A 7,191-nucleotide genomic window follows, 5' to 3' on the forward strand; every position below is an offset into this window, starting at 1 on the left:
CCCAATAAGGCTCCGATCCTGCAATCAGCCCCCTCTGCTGGTGTGTGTGTGTGTTTTGGGGGCGGTGTGGCAGGGCAGGGGTAAACCCCTTTAAGGCCCTGCCAGAATGCTGGCTGCAGCCTACTCTCTGGCCAGGAGGCCAGGGCAAGAGAGGCAGGTATTCAGCAGAGAGCCCAGCAGCAAGCCCTAAGAAGGGCTGGCTCTGAGGAGCATGCTGAGCTACGTGGTGACAGCTGGGCTGAGGCACCAGAGGACTATAAAAGCCCTGGGCAAACCTCAGTGAGGAGACTAGCCCCAGAGAAGACAGGAGGGCAGCATCGCTGTCTCCTTACCAAGGAAGGAAGCCTCAAAGGCTAGGAGACTCTGGGGAGGGTCTGTGGGGCACTAGCTGTTGGGGGATCTGGGAACTGCATGAACCCTGTAAATAAAGACACTTGGGTGAACCAGCAAAAGAAGGCGTGAAGGACTCTATTATACTAGCCTAAGCACAGGCTCAAGAGGGAGAAAACCTGCACTGACCCTGTGACAGGGGAGTCACTGGGGATTCGCATGGAGATCAGCATCCCTCTGTCCTGATGAGCTTACAGAATTGCATGTCTAAGGAGTGATACTTAGGCTTGGCAGAATTCATTTGACTTAATATGTAATTTTGACAAATAAGATTAATATTTATTTGTAAGGGTTTTTTTGGTATTTATCTATTTAAACTTTCAATGTTTGTTTTTATCAATATTATTGTTCACGGCTGTGGGAAATTGGGGGGGGGGGGATGTTCAGAAAATATTTTTGTCAGACAATAATTAGTTTAACAATAGACACAGCTTGAAAAAATTAAAAAGTGTAACTGTTAAAACACAAATTGTCAACATCACATGTCAAAACATATGAAGTAAATCTCCTTAAATCAAACTCTAGTAAGTTCTCAAGCAGCATTTTCCTTACTGTGCCTATTTGAAAATTTCACTTATCAATGGAAATGTTTCTCCATGGTTTGTGTGTACAGTGAAATCAACATTTACTGACATCTACTGATAACAACTAATCCTTCCAAGTCTAGGGATATTCAATTCACAGGCCAAAAACTTGGTTAAGCTAGAATCAATGTTTCAAAGGCCTGATTCTGACATATGCTAAGGCAACTCAGCCTCAGTGTAAAGGAGACACAGTGTCAAAAGTGTTGCCAACATTCATGATATTATAACGAGTCTTATGAACATAAGAACGGCCAGACTGGGTCAGTCCAATAGTCCATCTAGCCCAGTATCCTGTCTTCTGACAGTGGCCAATGCCAGGTGCTTCAGAGGGAATGAACAGAACAGGTAATCATCCAGTGATCCATCCCCATCACTCATTCCCAGCTTCTGGCAAACAGAGGCTAGGGACACTTCAGAGCATGGTTTTCCTGGCTATTTGGTGTGTTGGTTAAAGCCCCAGCTCCTGGAAGCATGTGATGAGGTGAGACTCTTGGCCTTTGTTTCCTAAACAAAGGAAGTTTCTAGCTTTCTTGATTGCAGAGAAAAACAATGTTTTCTGAATGCAACCTAAAAGTCTGAGAAGCCAGACAGCAAATAGAAAGAACCCAACATTTATTATTAACTATTATTTTGAAGTCTCATGGTTTTTAAGGCAATCATTGCAGGAGTTCTAATGATTTTTAAAAGTTTGCAGTTGGCAGTACTGGGAGAATTCAGGCCTTAAATGTAATGCCATCATTTATCTAAAACAGCACAGTCAATGGAAAGGGAAACAGAGAGGGCAAGGTGTGGGAATGCGCATAGGGCCAGGCTGTGTGCCAAGCCACAAATGAGCACAGGCCCCCTGGAGTAAGGGTGAAGTAAAGAGAGAAATTAGAATGTTCATTTTTATATTTAGGTCATTAGAGCCTTTGCTGGAGAAGCCAGGCCTGAAAACACGAAGCGATCACTGCCAATGCAGTATTGCCAGCAGCACGTAATCAAAAATCTTGAGGTTGGCTGAAGAAAACAAGAGGGGTTTTCTTCTAAAAAATTACATTCTGGAGTGTTTGTTTGTTTCTGAGCGTTCATGATTCACTGTGGTCACGTTCTCAACTTTTTCAACTCAGCCATGAGAGCAAGAAACTGACCTTTGTTAAAGTGAGAGCTGAGATTGTCATGTAATCACAGGATTCCAGGAGCTGGGGCATAAAGAGAAACACCAGCTCGTGAAAGAGTCAGTGTGAAACAAGGAAAGTTTGTAACAACCATAATGTGATGTTTTTGTGATCTGATGCGACAGGAAACAGCTGCACTTCTAGCGATTGCAGGTCCTTACCTGGCCCCCATCACTGCCCTGTCTGAGCACCTCACAAATGCCAATGTGCTTAGCCTCACCATACTACTGTGCAGAGACAGCCAATACCTGCTCATTGTTTTTGGGGGGTGGGGGGAGAAGAGGAGAAAGGGAGGCAGGGTGAGGGGAGTGCCTTCAGCTGATGTTACTAAGCATGCTCAGTCTGTGTGAGCAGACTCAATACCAGCCAAGCAGCAAATCTGGGGGACACATGACCCCATGTGCCCCCTGCCCCCAGCCTCTGCTGCTGTGAGATGGGGAATGGCTATTTCCCCCATTTTAAAAGAGGGGACATTCAGCCCCAGACAGAATAAATGACTTGCCTGAGTTCACACAGAGCAGGGAAACGAACCTGGGCCTGCTCAGGGTAACTTAGTGCCTTTGCTACTGGGCAAACTTTTTCCTCTGCAGTCAGAACCTGGGAGAAAAGAATAAGGAGACAGATGGACACGCACAGACACAGAGTTTCTCGGATAATCATCTCACTGACCCTCCACCCAGACACTAGGCCAGTCTGTGCAGTCAGGTGCTAATGGTGATGTCACCAGTCCTTGATGTGGTCCTTCAGGGGATCTCTGCTTTCTTTAGTTACCCCTGATGAAGGAAGGTAATGGCCCCAGTATCTAATTAGGCCCAGCAGACAGTATCAATGCCTTTGCACTGTGTTTCTAGACGCTATATAGTACAGCAGTGTTACCCCTTTGCTGTTCAAAGCCTTTCTGCCCAGGTAACGCTGTCTAAGCTCTCGCCTTTTATAGAGGGCCTTCCTTTCCTTATTGGTTGCAGCTGTGGGGGCCTGCCTCTGTGATTGGCAGTTGAGGCAGCTGCCCCTGGTTCACCCTCCCCCGCTTTCTGATACCACCTCTGTTGCTGCTCCCTTTCCTGCCCCATTTACTGCTAGGGGCTTTTCCACACTTGCCCCAGCTGCCTGCCTCCCCTGCTTACTCACCCGGGGGGTTGGAGCAGCAGGGGGGTGCATTTTTTCTTTTCTCCTTTGGCTTTGCCCTCATTCCCTGAGCTGCATTAGGCCAGTGGGCTCCTTTCCCCTCTGCCTTGCCCCCTGCCCTGCCCTTGCAGCTGTTTGTCCCCTTTCCCTTTGCTGCCTGCCCCACCCACCCCCATCTAGCCACCCTGTTGGCTCCATTTTGCCCTGCTCTGTTTTTTGTGGGGTCTCTTTCTTGGTCCTTGGTTAGTTTGCTTGCCCTGCCCTTGTCCCACGGTGCAGGCGTTGTTGCCAGCCCCATTCCCCCTTTTTCAGTTTGGTTGCCCTTGAGCCCACCCTGTTTTCTGTTCCCTGCCTGTGGCATACTTGTCTTCCCCCCCCTTCATTCCAGTCCCTTGCTGTTTGCCCCCCCCCCCCGTTTACCCTTTTTGCCTGCGTGCCCCTGTTCCTTTTGTAGGCGTTTAGAATTCCCCTCCCTGCTTCAGTTCTTCCCCTCACGGAGGCTCCCTTCCCACCCCATAGTGCAGCCAGGGGAGCTGGTTTCTTCCTCCTGAGCTGGGCGTTGTGTTCCTTGTTTCCTGTGTCCCTTTCTGTGGGTGCCCCCCCCACCCTGCTTTCAGCGGAGCGAGGGGTGTGTGGTCACCATTTCCCCCCCTTTCCCTCCGTTCCCTTTGTTCCCTGCCCGAGTGGCTGTCCCGAGCCTCCCTTCCTGGGGTGGGCGATTCAGGGGGTGGGATGTCCCTGGAGGCCCCTGCTGTTCCCGCTCAGTCTCCCTTCCCCCCTCCCTGGCGCTGGCTGCCTCGACCGCCGCCACCGGCTCAACTGCCATCGCCACCACCAAAGCCAGACGATGGCGGCGGCCACGGATTCCGCTGCTGCTCCCTTTGGCCGCGGGGCAGGGCTGGGGGAGGAAGAAGAGCAGGTCCCCGTCCAGAAGGCGAAACCTCCGGTGGGGGTGGTCCCCTCTCCTGCTGCGGCCCTGCTGACCGCCATGGCCCTCCTTGTTCCCGACCCATGGTTCCCTCCACCGTCCCTGGAGATGCTGACTCCTTGGCCCCCAGGGGGCATGCCCAGGTAGCTGCGACCCCTCTGCTCGCTGCCTTGCTGTCTGCTCCAGCCGCCTCTGCCCAGCGGCCCTTATGTCCCTGTCACGTATGTCAGTTAGGGAGTTGGTCTAGTCACACCCCTGGGCAACATAAATTCTGCCGACTTCAGCTGTCGTGTGGACACAGCCTCAGGCACTTATCTTGGGGAGAGGAGCAGGGTTTAGGATACGCCCCTGTTGTTAGCATCTCCCATTGGCTAGTTTAGATGGCTCCCTACCTAGGGTGCTGGCTCTTGTGGATGGCATTGTAAGGCACCTGCCTGTCTCCGTTCATCGTGGGGGGAGACGAGGCATCTAAGTCAGGCTGTGGGGGTTGCAGTGTTTTTCTTGTGGTGTTCTAGGCACCTAAAAATTAGGAGCAGGTGATGCTCAGCATTGTAACACCTAAGTCCTTTCATGGATCCCACCCCCAGTCATTTATATTAGAAGCTCACAGAAAGCAAAGACCCAGACCTGGCCAAAGGCGGGGTGTCTCCTTTTTCTCCCTTTAGATCCCATCTTTTAGCTCATGGCCACCCTAGGAGAAGGGATGGTTTTTTTTTCAATGCAGTCGCAAACACAAGGCAGTGATCTCATTACACAGTCCCCGGGGAGATGAGGCAAGTGATGCTTTCACCTCAGTGTAGCTACTGAAGGTGATCGTTCACCCTCCCAAACGCCCCCCAACGCACAGAATTCTTCTTGACCAGTTACACTGAGGTGAAACCACCACTTGCCTTGTCTACACCCAGATTGTACAATGAGAGAGAGAAACCTGCATCCTAGTGTAGACAAATCCCCAGAGACTGTCTCAGCAAATGCTGATGGGCAGAAGAAATGCAAACAACATATTTTGTATCTCTTTAGCCACCATTGAATAAATTCAACACCCCTGGAAACAAAGAGGAGAGTCAGCAACATGCGTTCAGCCCCCTTTCCACTGAGCCCAGCTGAGGAATTCCTGATTGACATGGCTATAGCCTGCACAAGAGAGAGCACAGGCTGGATAGCAGCAAAACCCCAGCTCCCATTACAGGGACATGCAGGTATTTTCCCTGTTGGTGCTGGGGACACACAACCAACTGGGGAAGCAAATCCCACAACTCTACCCCCAACAATTACAGCTGGAAAATTCAAAAGGGACAAATCAGAATGGTCTTTCATGCTTTATTTCCTGTAAATACCCCTCAGAGTACAAAGGAGTTTTTTTGAAGCAGCTTCAATAATCACAACAATGGAAAAGTTTCAGAGACCCACAGGTTTTGGGAACAGTTACTTGTGTTGCCATTTTAGTGTAATTAAAGTCAAGGAAGTAACATATGAAATTAATGAGTGACAGTCTCAACTTCAGTGAGGCTTTATAAATCTCTGTCCCTCTTGTGTTCCCTTTTCTTCTCCCTTCTCTGTCATACTGTTCATTTTAACTCACCATTTTTCTAGCCCTCATTTCCCATCCCTGTTTATTTCTCTGTGTCTTCCACTCTCCTCTGATCCCTGTCACAGCAGATCCTTCCCCTTCATGTTCTCCATTCGTTCCCCAGAGTTTATCCCTTCAGCTCTCGTTGTCTTTGGCCATTCCCCTCTTCCCAGTGTTTTCCTTTCCTTGGTTTGATATCCCTTTCTCCAGGACTCTGTTTATTTTGTTTTACTTGATCTTTTCCTTTTGTTTTCTCTGTTCCCTCTGCTTCAGCCCAGCCTGCACCCTCCCCAACCCGTGACACTCGCAGTGTTGCCAACCCTAGAACTTAAAAATCATGAGTCAGAACCCAAAATCTTGAAATTGACCCCCCCAAAAAACATGAGGGCTCAAAACAATATATAACGTATCCTGGTTTATCTTCTGATGTTTGAACTCTCTCTGCCCATCCCCCGTGTGACAATTACAGTGTTACTGGCTCTCCCATAGTGCCAGGGGAAGGTGATTTGGGCCCCTGTGGCAGGAGCTCTGGCTGGGAGACCCCAGTGAGATCTAATCTCACAGATTGGTACAAAACGCTCCCTGCTGCTGTGGAGCTTCCTCCAACCCCCCAAACCCTGATTGAGTCATTCTGTGTCCCGGCCACCCCCACATCTGTCTGTCCCCAGCCTGGCTGTTAGTTCTGCCCCCTGCCCAGCCCCCACATCTGCCCCTCAGGACCCCTCTGCCCATCCTGCATCTCCAGGGGTTCTTCCCCTCTCCCATTCCTGGGGCTGCAGGGAGGGAGAGAAGCTTCCAGGGGTCATAGAGATGAGGAGCCAGGGGCTGGGTCGATGGGAGTGCTCCAAGACATAGCCACTGGGGTGTGAGAGGCTAGAGATGCTAATTTCAGGGTCCCCGGTCTCAGGGACACAGTCTGAGCCAGGATTTGCACACCAGCTAGAGCCAGGGGTGGATTCTCTTCCCAGGGATGGAGCCCGGCAGGAAAGTGAAGATCGGGGCCTCATCACCAGCCTCGATAAATGTCACCTGCCCCCGGTCACAGTCCAGACAAACCCGGATCCTGCTGGGAACCTGGCTCAGGAGGGTCACAGGGGCGGTGAGAGCCCAGAACTCACCCCCCCCACCTCTGCACAGCCCAGATCCCCCCATAAGGGCTACGGCCGATCCATCCCTTGCTCCCCACAGACTCTCTGACCACCCCCAGAGCCCAGTACCGTCCACTCCCCACCTTCACCTCCCAGCAGTGTCTCCCTGAGGTGAATCCCTCGCAGCCCAGTACACAGAGCTCAGTGTCAAATCTCTCAGGGTTGTCAGGCAGTCGCTGCCCTGTGTTTCCCCATCTCAAACTTTTCCCATCCTCAGACAGGACGAGTTGGGGATGAGCCGTGTCTGGATCCAGAGTCACATTCACTGGGGAGGAGAGAAACAATCAGA

Source organism: Eretmochelys imbricata, chromosome 14, assembly GCF_965152235.1.
Source record: "Eretmochelys imbricata isolate rEreImb1 chromosome 14, rEreImb1.hap1, whole genome shotgun sequence".
Lineage (NCBI taxonomy): Eukaryota > Metazoa > Chordata > Testudines > Cheloniidae > Eretmochelys > Eretmochelys imbricata.